A 13,890-nucleotide genomic window follows, 5' to 3' on the forward strand; every position below is an offset into this window, starting at 1 on the left:
GTACCATAAGTTTCTATCGTATTTTGTGTGTCTAAGAAAGTGTTTTGAAAACGAGTCTCTATCTCCAAGACCAGTGCTTTTCAACCTGCAATCCACGTACCCTAGGGGGTGCGCGGACTGCCTGTTGGGGGTATGCGGGCTGACTGCCGATTCCTCCCTGCCACCCCCGGCCCATCCGCTCCATTTAATAACCACCCACCCCCCCGTTGATGCAACTCTGGAAAGGGAAGGGCTAGGTGCATACAGCACTTGAATGCCGCCAGCCCACAAGCCTTCCCCTTGATGTCAATTCTGACGTCGGAGAGAAGGTCCAATCCAGCCAATCGCTGCTTGGCTGGCCCAGAACTTCTCTCCGACGTCAGAATTGACAACGGGGGGGAAGTCTTGCGGGCCAGCGGTGTGCAATCAACTACCTTCCTGGAGTTGCGGCAGCAGCGGTGGGTAATTAAATGAAACGGGCAGGGGGCAGTGGCGGCAGACCGGGTGAGAGGAAGAATCGGCAACGGGTTGGCTTGGGGGCAGGCAGGCTTCAGTGGAGGGAGGAAATGGGTGGGACAAAGGCTGGAAGGTAGCAAGGGGGACATAGGAACTCAGGACACCCACCTGAACAGATAGGGAGAAATACTTAATTAATGAATGTAAACCACTTAGGCTATAAGTGGTATATAAATACTAAAATAAATAAATAGGAAGGAGAGAGGGAGGAAGGGGGCACTAACTTGTGACATAGGAAGGAGGGAGGGAATAGAAAAGAACAATTGTTGGGCCTGAGTGTGTGAGTGAGAGGGAAAGAGATGGTGCACATGGGGAAAGAAAGAGGAAAATTGGGCATAGAGAGGAGGGAGGTAGAGATGCATGGGGAATAGAAGGATGAGAGGGAGAAATGTTGGATATGGTCGTGGAGAGAACATAAGCAGTGCCTCTGATGGGTCAGACCAGAGGTCCATCATGCCCAGCAGTCCACTCACGCGGCGGCCCATCAGGTCCAGGACCTGTATAGTAATCTCCTATCTATACCCTTTTATCCCCTTTTCCTTCAGGAAATTGTCCAATCCTTTCTTGAACCCCAATACCATACTCTGTCCTATCACACCTTCTGGAAGCGCATACCAGGTGTCCACCACCCTTTGGGTGAAGAAGAACTTCTTAGCACTGGTTCTGAATCTGTCCCCTCTTAATTTTTCTGAATGGCCTCTCGTTCTTGTAGTTTTCAAAAGTTTGAAGAATCTGTCCCTCTCCACTTTCTCTATGTCCTTCATGATCTTATAAGAGGGAACAGAAGGATCAATTGAAGGGGATGCAAGGGGAGGAATGTTGGGCATAGTGATGGAGAGAGAGATGTGGCATGGTGTTGGAGAGGGGTGATAGAAGGAGAAATGGGCAGTGGTGAAAATTGATCTGGGGGATGAGAAAGGAAGAAAAGGGCATGTTTTAGCAAATCCGGGCTCTGGTGCAGACAGGTTCAGTAGGAGCCCTCCCCTAGCCCCTGTCCACCTTGTCCCACCTAGCTCTACCCCCTGCTGATAAGACTTTTTTTTTTCATTTGCATTTAAAAAATTTTTTTGACAGTTCAAATAAAGATAAACTTGTACAGAAAAACTGATCCAAATAAGCACAAAGCACTACCACCACCAAATCATCCATCTGGCTATGTCACTGAATACAATACAAAAACATCTGTGATGCACATATCCAAAAGTTAACATATTCCAGCTTATAAATTCAAAATAAAACACTTTTTTCTACCTTTGCCGTCAAGACATTTTTTTTCCATCATTTTGGTCCCAGTTTCTCTTTTCTGAATTCTTATCTGTATTCTGCTAATTCTCTTTCCAGTATTCAATGCCCATTTCTTTTCTCTCTTGTTCTATTCCCTCACTATGCCTGTCTTTTTCTCTTACAGCTCCTTTCTCCCTTTTTTGTTTGTGTCCACCCAAAATTTCACTTTCTTTCTAACTCTTCTCCGTTTTCATTTTCAGCCACTTATCAATTTTTCATCTCCTCTCAGTCCCTAGCTCTCCCATTTCCCATCTTATTCCTTTCCTAGCCTATTTAATTCCATCTATACCACATTTCTACCTCTGTACTCACTATTTTCCACTTACTCATCTTCTTGCCACCCCCACTTTTGAACTGCTTACTCATCTTCTTGCCACCCCCACTTTTCAACTCTCCAACTTGGTTCTACCATTTCCAGAATTCCTTTTCTCCACTCTTGTAGTCCACCTCACTCTCATTGCCTGACATTTCCCTGTCCCTTTCCTTCCACTCCCTAGCATCTTCCTGTCCCATCTCTATTCCTTCCTACCCAGTGTGGGTCCTCCTCTCTCACCCCACCGCACATGGCCCAACATTATTCTCTCTCTCTCCTGTTCTTCTTCCCCACCCTCTTTTTTGAACAATGGGATAGAAAGAGGAAAGAGATATTGCATCTCTCCATCCCTTCTCCCCCACATTTTCCCTCCCTTCCCTCTCTCCCAAGTCCAGCTTCTTTTTCTTCCAGAATGCACTCCCATCCAGCTTCTTTCCCTCCCTCTCTACCACCTCCAGGCCCATTATCTCTCCCTTTCTCTTCCCAACTGTTCTCCCATCTCATCTCTCTCCCTCCCTCACTCCTTCTCCAGCTCTCCTGGGTACACCAACTCTCCCTTTCTCTTCCCATCCCATCTCTCTCCTTCCCTACCTCCCCAAGGTGCACAATCTCTCCCTTTCTCGTTCCAACTCCCATTCACACCATTCCCCATCCTTCTTCTCTCCCTTTCTTTTCCTTCCCTCCATCCCACTGTCTACCATCTCTCTCTCCTTTTTCTTATTGCTTCTTATTTCATCATTTTTATTATGTTGGTTCTTTTGGCTTATTTTCCTTTGGTGTGGATTTTCTCCTCTTTCTTTTTTTTCTCTCTCGGCCCCCTTTTTTTCTCCTTACCTGTGGCTTTTCATATTTCTCTTTATGCTCACCTTCATCTTTCTTCAGTTCAGGTTTTACAATGCATGAAATGTTACACTCGAGATTCTCTGTATTAACATTCTATAAAGTTGCTGTTTTGTTACAAAGTTACTTAGTGATACACTTGAGACTTTCTACATTAACATTCTGGATGGTTGCTAGCTTGTTACAAAATTTGTTCTTTCAATCAAATAGCTTTTGAAGTTTTCTTACTCAGCTACATGTTTTCTGCTCTTTTGTTGTCTTATATTGTTATGCTGTAGTTTTGTTTTTTTTTTTAGAGTTTTTCTCCCGATGAAATATGGTATTTTGATGGTCCTATTTCCATATTTTTACTTCACAGCTTTGTTTTATCCCAGACCTGTCATCTGTGAACATATAAGCCACAGGTTTTGTTTCATTTTTATGAATTTGCATATACATCATCATATGTTTTGTTCGTCGTATATACATATTTTTGACATATTTATCATCCATTGTATTTATATGTATTTATTTATTTGATTGGCCTCTGGTATTGATTTATTTGTATGGCTTATGAAAAAAATTTTTTTTTTTTTAATGTTTTAATTTTTATATGATGTGATTTAATATGTTGTGTTATGTTTTTATGTTTAGTGACCCCCTGATGCAGGCGTTTCTCAGACACCAAAACACAATGCTATGTCAGGTCCACAGCTTCTGCTTGTGTCCTTTTCTGAAATAAACAAGTTGGTTTTACATCAGTGATCTTCAGTGGAGTGTTCATTGTCCATTCCCACTTCATTTTGTACTGTTTTATAGCCGTAGATTCTCTGTCCTGTTGGACTTTTTGGTGTTTACTGAGTGTGAGTGTTGGGCAGACTGGATGGACCATTCAGGTCTTTATCTACTGTCATTTACTCTCTCTCCCCAACCTTCCACCACTGCCCTATTCTGTCTCCTTCAATCACATTTAGCATCACCCCTCTGACTTTCCCCTCCCACCACTGTCCTGTCTCTTTCTTACCATCTTCCATTATCCAGGAATGCCTCATCTCTTCATCCCACATTACTGCATTGCCCCATCTCTCTCCTTCTCCCTCTTGTACCAACAAGGCCCCATCTCTCTGGCCCGGATGCACAAAACTCTCCAACTGTCTAATGACTGTCAATAAACCAGTTTGACTGGTTTAGCAATGATCTAATTTACTGGTCTGATGTACCAAATGGTCCACCGCATGCTTTCCCATGCATTCATTGTTCAACTCTACCAATGCAAATGACCTCATTAGTTATTAAAATGAGGTCATTAATATTAAAAACAGTTCCACCAACTGATGCCCTACCATCACTTCGCTATGCACAAAAAAATAACGATTAGTTTAAATGACCCGAAAAAAACAACAGTTGTTACCGACAGATCTGCCATATTGCCACCGAAAAAAAAAAGAGAGAGGCAGAAGGGATGTCCACTCCCTCCTGCCTCGGAAACCCGGACCCCCACGCTCCTGAACCCTAGCCCTTGAAGATCGTGGGAAGTAGGGAAGCCCACTCCTTCCTGCCACTGGGTGGCCCCCCCACCAAACCAACCCCCAATGCTGCAACCCCCATGACAGAACCCCCCAATCCCCAACCCCTATACTTCAAAAAAAAAATTGTCAAGAGGGATGCCCACTCCCTTCTTGCCTCGGCCACCTGTTCCTTCCGGCTCCCCCCACACCTCCTGCCCCTCTACTTTATAAGAAAAGACAGCAAGAGGAAAGCTCAGTCCCACCTCTCCAAAATGGCAGACCTTCCAATTCCCCTAAGGCCATGATAGGCTCAAACTAACAGAGCCTTGTGATCAGCATGGGGGATCCTTACACTCCAAAGAGTAACAGGAAGAAGGCTCTTCACCATTCAAAGCACAGTAGTAATAAAAAGAAGTAGAAATACATCTGGTGGTTAGAACAATGGGCTAAGAATTAGGGTCCAAATCCCACTTTCTCCATTGATATTCCTTATAACCTTAGGCAAGTCAAATTATTTCTCACTGCCAAGTATGTAATTAGATTGTAAATTATTTGGAGCAGCGATTTATACTTGAACGCAACAATGTTGAGGGAAGGGATTGTGACTCAAAGCTGTTTACATGCAGGTACTGTACTTCAAGCATTTTCTCTATCTTTCCCAGTGGGCTCACCATTTACTGTATTTATTTATTTATTCATTTATTTAGCCCGTCCTCCTAAAGGAGCCCAGAACGGATTACAAGATTACATTCACACTATAAATAAGACAAACTTTGTTGGGTAAAACAAAATTTGGTGTAAAGGTATAAATTATGGTGTGCCATAATCTGGGTATGAAATGGGAATAAGAGCATTTCCGGGCTTTTTCAGATGTGAGTGAGCGACCGGGTGGAATGGCTAGCCGTTTTTCTGCTTGGGATCTCAGTGATCGGTTGGGGACATAAATCTGTAGTTTTGATGCTATGTAGCTTGGTGTAATCTTGTGGAATGTCTTGAAAGCTAGAACCAGGGCTTTAAAGACGCATCGTTTTCAGATAGGTAGCCAGCATGGATCTTAGTGCAGGGGTGACGTAGTCGTGGAAGCCCAGGTTTTTCAGGAGTCGAATTGCAGCGTTTTACACGCCTTGGAGACGTTTTTTTGTGGATAAGCCTACTAGTAGTGTGTTGCAATAGTCTAACCGAAATAACACAAACACATATAGTAGCTAGGTAAAATCGTTCTCTGAGAAGTAAGCACAGATGCACTTTAGCTGGCGTAGGTAATAGAAACATGAATACACTAATTTTGATATATGATTGAGAGCGACAGGTTAGAGTTGAGAATCACTCACAAGCTGCAGACGTTGTCTTTGGCTGTAAGGGTGTCATTTTCCCAGGAGAGGGATGGGCGGGGGTATGTTTCTATGTTTATGTGCAGGAATCCTTGTGTATCCAGAGAAGTTTGGTTTTTGATGCGTTGAGCTGTAGTTTGTGTGCAGTCATCCAGTTCTTTAGGTAGCAATGAAGTTTTTTAATTTTTTATTTACCATCTATCTAAAGTACATGGGGCAGTGAAGGATTTGCCCAGGGTTAAAGGGAACAGCCTTGAAAACAGGTTAACAATCAAAATTCTTATTATAAAACACAAACCATGCTACCTTACCTTCAGGCAAGAAGCATGAACATTAAATCTTTACCAATTAAGTCCTATTGAAACCATATTTACCAATGCTGATGATATTTTTATCTTATTGGAAGTATATCCTAACTTAAATAACTTCTCTGCTAACATCAGTTCCTGTACTGCTAAACTACAGTCTTGGTCTTCTCAAGAAATTAAATCCAACAAACTGTTATGGTTTGGCCCTGAACATGCAATTTTGGCAAGCACAGTTACTCTTAATACTGGAGAAGTTTTGCCAATAGAGTTCTCTTCTAGAGTCATGGGAATTTTTTTAGATTCCTCTCTTTCGTTCAATCATCAGGTAAATTACCTTATTAAGAAATGCTTTTTGAGCTTATGTAAATTGAAACATGTTCGTCCTCTATTTTATCAACACCACTTCGTAGTTCTGGTCCAATCAATCATTTTATTCCAACTAGACTATTGTAATTCCATCTATGTTGGTTTAAGTAAAGGAAACGAGAAAAAGTTGCAGTTAATTCAAAATACAGCAGCAAGGATGATTTTTGGGATATCAAAATTTGATCATGTGACACATTTGCTAAAGATCCTACACTGGCTTCCATTTCGTTTTAGTCCAGTTCAAATGTTCTTGTATAATATTTAAAATTATACATGGACTGATTCTTTGATTCCTTTGTGCTTAAATTTTTCAAGATTTTCAGGCTGTAGAACCATTCCTATATACAAACTCTCCTTTCCCTCTGTTAAAAGTATCAGATTAGTCAGTAAAATGGCTCTTTCTTTTTCGTTTTTATTAACTGCATTGTGAAATGATCTACCTTCTCAAATAAGATCTTGTATTTCGCTTCAAGTCTTCTGAAAAATCTTAAAACCATGTTGTTTCAACGTTTTTTAAACTAAGGACTGTAATGTTATCCCTTTTAGATAAATTGTTGTAAACTGAGTCAAGCCCTATCTTTTTAGGGCTGACTCGGTATATAAATCTAAGATTAAATTAGATTAGAATGTTATTAGAAGACATGCTTAAATTATACTAATACAATATGAACCATAATTCCCATTATACAGTTTATGAAAACAGTAAAAATGTAGCTTTTTTAGCTTAAGTTAAAATCATTCACATTACCAGCAACTAATATGTCTGTATACCTACTTCTGATACAGTTTCCATTCTAATTCACAGAATAGCCCAACTTCCACTTTATCCATTATCACTGTCACAAGCACATTGTCAGCACCTGAAGAAAACAGATTATCACATACTGTTAATATTTTATTCCTCATCTTTCCTTCCAAACATCCAAAGTAAAATGCATAAGCACAGATCAATGCTCACTAATTACGGCTTACTTCCTGACTTTCCTCAATTATTAACCAACGGATTTAAAACAGCTATAGTAGGAAACAGTGTGTAGAGAACCCATCCAGCAATTACAGGTTTAAAATACTTAGCTGAGACAGAATTATTGGTTCAGTGGCAGCACTATGTACTGCTCTTCAGGAGACCTAGGATTGATTCCCAGGTATGGCTCCTATTCTTCTGGGTTTGAACATCAGGACGAAAGATGCAACTAAAGACTATAGACCATATATACTCGAATATAAACCAGGATTTTGGGGCCAAAAAAATTGGCCCAAAAATGGGGGTACCGTTTTATATTCTGGCCAGTGCCCCCCTCCCAGACTTATTGCAGGCTGCCGCCAGGCTCTGCACCTTGCTCCCCTCCCTGCCCTGTCTATCATACCTCCTCTACCGATCCCTGATGTTCCAGAGGTGCAGCATCAGGAGCAAGCTTTTCGCGCTCCTGCCCCGCTGCTAGCCCGGTCGGTGGCTGTCATGAGTTCTGGTTTCTTCAGCCACCGAGCACCACCGAGCTGCATCTCAGCTTCCTGACTGGCTCCTATGAATTCTCGTGAGAATTCGCAGGAGCCAGTCAGGAAGCTGCTGAGCAGCAGCGCCAAAGCAAGCTCCTGCTCAGTGTTGTGCAACAGCTGAAGAAACCAGAACTCACGGCAGCCACCGACTAACCGTATTAGCAGCAGAGCAGGAGTACAAAAAGCTCGCTCTTGCCCGCTGTACCTCTGAACCACCAGGGATCTGCACATGAGGTACGACTAACAGGGCAGGGAGGGGGGGACAGGGTGCAGAGCCTGGAAGGGAAGGAAGGAAGAGGGATGGGTGCAGAATCTGACAGGGGAAGGAGGGAGGGAAGGAAGGAAGGAAGGGAGCTGGGTGCAGTGCCTGACAGGGGAGGGACGGGGGTTGCCTGCCGAGCCTGACAGGGCAGGGCACTTGAATATTAAGCCGCCCGACTTATAATTCAAGTCATCAATTTTTCCTCCTGTTTTGGGGGGAAAATGGGGGTCTTGATTTATATTCAGATCAACTTAAATTTGAGTATATATGGTACATAGAATCACCCAGATATTCAGTTATTTCTCACAATTGTGGCAAGGGCACACCTGAGCTGAGATCAAGAGGGAGACACAAAATCTGTCACTACAGTAGCTGGAAAAAAAAAAAGCAGACAAAAACTAAAGGAAGCTGCAGTTGGTACCTTGTATGGCACCAGGGGCCCCTTTTACAAAGTCGGGGTATCATGTCCCAGCATGGCAAATGCTACACAGCCCATAGGAATTAAATAGGTTGTGTCACATTTACACACAGGATTCGCAACTGCAACTTTGTAAAAGGAGCCCCATGAGTCTTAAAGTGACCTGCTCATTGTCAACTGCCAAGCACTCAGAGAAAAAAGTAAATTTACCATATACCTGTTTTCATCAAAAATATTTGTGTGTGTTGATAGTCCTTTTCCATGGATGGTACAAGGTCATTAGGTGCCCTAAAGGAACCTTTACCTTTGCACCCCCAACAAGTAATTTTTGGCCCTTAGCTCCTGACAGATTTTAGTAATTAACCTCAAAATCATCATCATCCCAAATCACCCCTCCTAGAATAATCTTGCACAAACAGTTAATTGGCTGTCATAATTTCAACAAGAAATTCAAGTGTAACAATAAGCAAAGCATACATATTTTAATAACAGTGTAACAGGCTTACAAAATGCTCTTTCCTATGCATTAGATCAGAGGTCTTCAATGCAATGCCCACAAGCAATGGCGACACACAGAGCTTCTGGGTGGCCCGCGCAACTGTCCAGGGCTCCATCACCCAACTGTGAGATACAATGCTTCTCCTTCCTGGCAGCTGCTCTTTCACTCTTTCGGCTGCCAGCAACATGAATGAAGGAAACATGGTGCCTTGGCCGACCTGGAAGCTTTCCCTCTACTACTGCTTCCCAACTATGCAGGGACAGGAAACAGTAGTAGAGGGAAAGCTTCTGGGCCGCTGAAGGCAGCATGTTTACTTCATGTGGCACAAAGAGTGAAAGAGAAGCTGTTGGGAAGCAGTGGCGTACCTAGGGTATGTGGCACCCGGGGCCCATCATTTTTTGACACCCCCCCCCATGTAAAAAAATATTTTTTGTAATGACCATGAAATGGAATAAATGGTCAGAATAGAAACAGGCAGTGAAAATTTTCTTATATTCCAAACATAACATAACATAAATTATGTCTGAATTGTCATGACATCAGAAGTACATATGGAGTAGTTGCAGGTGATGCTTGGGACAGTTCTGATTGTGTTAATTCGGTTTTATGTGTTTTTTGAATAGAAGGGTTTTTATTTCTTTTTGAAGGTTTTGCAGTATGTGGTCGATGTCAATTGGTTGTAGGGTTGGGGGTCGAGTGTTGCAGCTCGAATGGCTAGGAGGTTGTCGAACAGTTTTTTTCTTTTGACGTTTTTGGTTGGAGGGTGTGTGAATGGTGCGTGAGTTCTCCTATGTCTGTTTGAAGTGGACTGAATTATTTAGCTGAAGAAATTAGTTACCCCTCATCCCACACACATTAATTCTCTTCCATTTTTGTTCCCATTATAAAAAACACTGATAAGTTCCCAGAAAAAAAAATACATTAAAATAAGAAGTGAAAACAAAGGCCCCTACAGATGAGAACATAACATAAGAATAGCCTAACTGGGTCAGACCAATGGTCCATCATGCCCAGTAGCCCATTCTCATGGTAGCCAATCCAGGACACTAATACCTGGTCAAAACCCAAAGAGTAGCAACATTCCATGCTACCGATCCAGGGCAAGCAGACACTTCCCCCATGTCTTAATAACAGATTATGGACTTTTCCTCCAGGAATTTGTCCAAATCTTTCTTAAAACCAGCTACACTATCTGCTTTTACCATAACTTCTGGCCACTTCATTTTTAAGTTTAGATCTTTCCTTTCAAACAGAGACCTTGCTAGATGTCAAATACAGCACAAGGTAACTTCACATGGACTTAGCTGTGCAGGAAAAGTGAATCTCCTCATACACCCACCATATAGTGCAAAAATGCGCAAAGGTCTGTTTTTTTCTTTCAATCACTACATAGCCTAATGCCACACAAGCAGCGCTGTTACAAACATATTCTGTAGGTCAATGCTAAGGATAACAAAGTTTCCTTCCTTGGACCAGAAGGAGATACTGATAAACCACTGGAAGAGATCCCAACACAACACCCAAAGACCCACTCAGTGTGTGAACCAATTGAGTGGAGTGGACTAACTGGGGGGTGGAAATGGGCCCGGAGTTTGCTCAGCAGAATTTCCCAGACCACCTCTTCCTCTCAACACATTGACACGCTGCCACCACCACCACTAGAAACACCTCACTGGGTAGGCCAGCTATGCTATAAACTTTATAAAACACATTATTATATTTTCTTATAAAGCACATATTTTAACTGAACTCTCTGACATCCTCAGCCTTTCCATTCACAAAAATAGAAGGAAGAAAAGTTCCCATTTCCTGCTGTTTCATGTCCCCGGCCTATACAATATTTTTTTTCTGCAGACCCTTCAAAAGTCTGACCAAATCCTCGTTTCACTTGCATTATAAAGTACTGAGGATGCCATCTCTCCCCAATCCCAGGTCCTAAAGTCTAAGACAGTAGCGCAAACTAATGCTGCCAGATTCAGGAAAAAAAATTTCGATTCGATTCAGCCTATTGAATTTGATTTTCCTGCCCAGTTGGGTGATTTTTTTCAAAACTCCTGGTGGGTTTTATAGCTTTTTCACCCCCTTTGGCTTCTCCTAACCACACTGGCGCTGTGGTGTAAATAAAATAAAGAAACAAAAAGGACTTTTCCTCTCTCTGCTAAATCCTAGCTCACGTTTGCAGTCCAACACCAGCTCTGTCAGGATACACATTTCAAATCTGACATATTATAATCACAAGCTACCCAAAATTGTACAAAAATACCACTTATACTAGTATTACACCCACATAAACTTCTTTTTTTTCTTTTTTTCAATTTTCTTTTTCTATTTTATCTTAATTTTTTATCAACAAACTTTTCTTTTCTTTTCAAAATTAAGATAAAATAGAAAAAGAAAAAGAAAATTGAAAATTGAAAAAAAGAAAAAAAAGAAGTTTATGTGGGTGTAATACTAGTATAAGTGGTATTTTTGTACAATTTTGGGTAGCATATTTTTCAGAGCCACTTTGGGTGATAGTTTTTGAGTTAGTGATAATATTATAATCACAAAACAGAAAATAAAATTAATTTTTCTACCTTTTGTTGTCTGGTTATATTTCAAATCTTGTTGGTCCAAGGCTCTGGTTTTCTTCTGATAACTTGCTTGCCAGGGTCTCCATCTTTCTTCTTTCTGCGTGCTAACCATCCATCTGCCAACTCTGTCCTCCCTTTCCATTTCCCTTCCCTCCCCAGGAAGTCTGGTATCTTTCCTTTTTTTCATCTCCCTCCACAGATCCACCTTTTCTTAACTACCTTTTCATCCGGCATATCTCCCTCCTTCCCCACCACCCCAGAGTCCACCATCTCTTCCTTTCTTTTCCCAATTACCCTCCTATCCAGTATCTCTATCCCTCCTCCACACCATCCCTTGTGTCCAATTTTTCTCCCTTTCAGTTCCTTCCCTCCCTAAATCTCATGGTCCATCATTTCTCTCCCTCTCCTCTATTTTCAGACCCATTATTTCTTCATCCCCCCCCCCCAAAGTTTGGCATATGCACGTCTCTTTGAACACCCCCTTCCCTCCATGTACTTCTAAACCAGGGTCCCCCCCAAAGGCCTGTCCCCCCTTAAAGGTCTGCCTGTCCCCCCTTGAAGGCCTGCACCCCACTTGAAGGCCTGTCCCACCCCCTTGTAGGCCTGTCCCCCCCTTGAAGGCCTGTCCCTCCCCCTTGTAGGCCTGTCCCCCCACCTTGAAGACCTGCCTGCCTGTCCCCCCCTTGAAGGCCTGTCCCCCCCCTTGAAGGTCTGCACCCCCCCCCAAAGGCCTGCACCCCCCTGAAGGCCTGTCCCCCCCTTGAAGGCCTGTCCCACCCCCTTGTAGGCCTGTCCCCCCCCTTGTAGGCCTGCCTGCCTGTCCCCCCCTTGAAGGCCTGTCCCCCCCTTGAAGGCCTGCACCCCCCCCTGAAGTCCTGCACCCCCCCTGAAGGCCTGCACCCCCCCTGAAGGCCTGTCCCACCCCCTTGTAGGCCTGCCCACCCCCTTGTAGACCTGTCCCCCCTTGAAGGCCTGTCCCTTCCCCTTGAAGGTCTGCACCCTCCCCCGAAGGCCTGTCCCCCCCCCTTGAAGGCCTGCCTGCCTGTCACCCCCTCCCCCTTGAATGCCTGCCTGCCTGCCCACCCGCCCCACCCTGAAGGACCGCTCGCCCCCCTGGCCTCCCCGCACCACCTATGAAGCAGCACTACCTATGCTCCCGGCCTTGACGTTCAGTCCCCACCCCCCCCGAAGGACCGCTCGCCCCACTGACCTTCCTGCACCACCTATGAAGCAGCCACAGCAGGATCGCGACGTCAGCTATCCCTGCGCTGCTTAGGCACTGCTTCCTGCGCCGCGTTCCCGCCCCTCCTCTGACGTCAGAGGAGGGGCGGGACCGCGGCGCAGGAAGCAGCGCCCAAGCAGCTCAGGGATAGCTGACCTCGCGATCCTGCTGCTTGCTGCTTCACAGGTGGTGCAGGAAGGTCAGTGGGGCGAGCGGTCCTTCGGGGGTGTGGGGGGACTGAACGGCAAGGCCGGGAGCACCCCTTCAGGGCTGGCACCCGGGGCGGACCGCCCCTCCCGCCCCCCCCTTGGTACGCCACTGTTGGGAAGGAAGGGGTAAGCAAGCATCAGATCACGGGGTTACTAAAGAGACGTTGGACCACTGGGAAGGGGAGAAAAGAAAGAGGTACCAGACCTCTGGGAGAGGGAAGGGGAAGACAGAGATTCCAGACCATGGTAAGGAGGAGAAGGAGGAGGGGTAGGGAGGAGGGAGGGAAGCAAGATACCAGATTTCATGAATTAACCTCTTGTTCTCTCCTCATGTTCTTATTTGATGCTTGTTGATTTTGTACTTATACTGGTATTGTTTCCTAAACCTACTGGTATTGTTTTCCTAAACCTCCTTTTTTCTATGACTTTGTAAACCGCTTAGGTTTTAACCCTGGTTTTATATTTGCGGTATATTAAATAAATTGAACTTGAACTTGAAGAAGGGGGAAAGGGAAGGAGAGAGATGTCAGACTACAGGAGGGGGAAGGAAAGGAGGAGAGAGAGATTCCAGACTAAGATAGGGGACAGGGGAAAGGGAAGGACAGAGAGATGCCAGACCACAAAGGGGAAGAGGGAAAGGAAAGAGGGGAGGGGAGAGAGATACCAGACTAAGGTATGAGAGAGAGGGAAGGGAAGGACAGAAAGATGCCAGACCACAAAGGAAGAGGAGGTAAGGAAAGGAGGGGAGAGTGATGCCAGACTGTGGGAATGAGAGAAGAAAGATGT

At 44.1% G+C, this 13,890-nt stretch overlaps 1 protein-coding gene across 2 annotated transcripts in view; it reads right to left on the reverse strand.

Annotated features, from left to right (window-relative positions):
* FAM135A (family with sequence similarity 135 member A) overlaps nucleotides 1-13,890 on the reverse strand; it is a 277,151-nt gene that overhangs the window by 233,319 nt on the left and 29,942 nt on the right. For both annotated transcript variants that reach the window (XM_033936915.1, XM_033936914.1), the window contains exon 2: nucleotides 7,200-7,284. The gene's annotated coding sequence lies outside the window, so the exon portion shown is untranslated. The remainder of the gene's footprint in view (nucleotides 1-7,199; nucleotides 7,285-13,890) is intronic.

Source organism: Geotrypetes seraphini, chromosome 3, assembly GCF_902459505.1.
Source record: "Geotrypetes seraphini chromosome 3, aGeoSer1.1, whole genome shotgun sequence".
Taxonomy (NCBI): domain Eukaryota; kingdom Metazoa; phylum Chordata; class Amphibia; order Gymnophiona; family Dermophiidae; genus Geotrypetes; species Geotrypetes seraphini.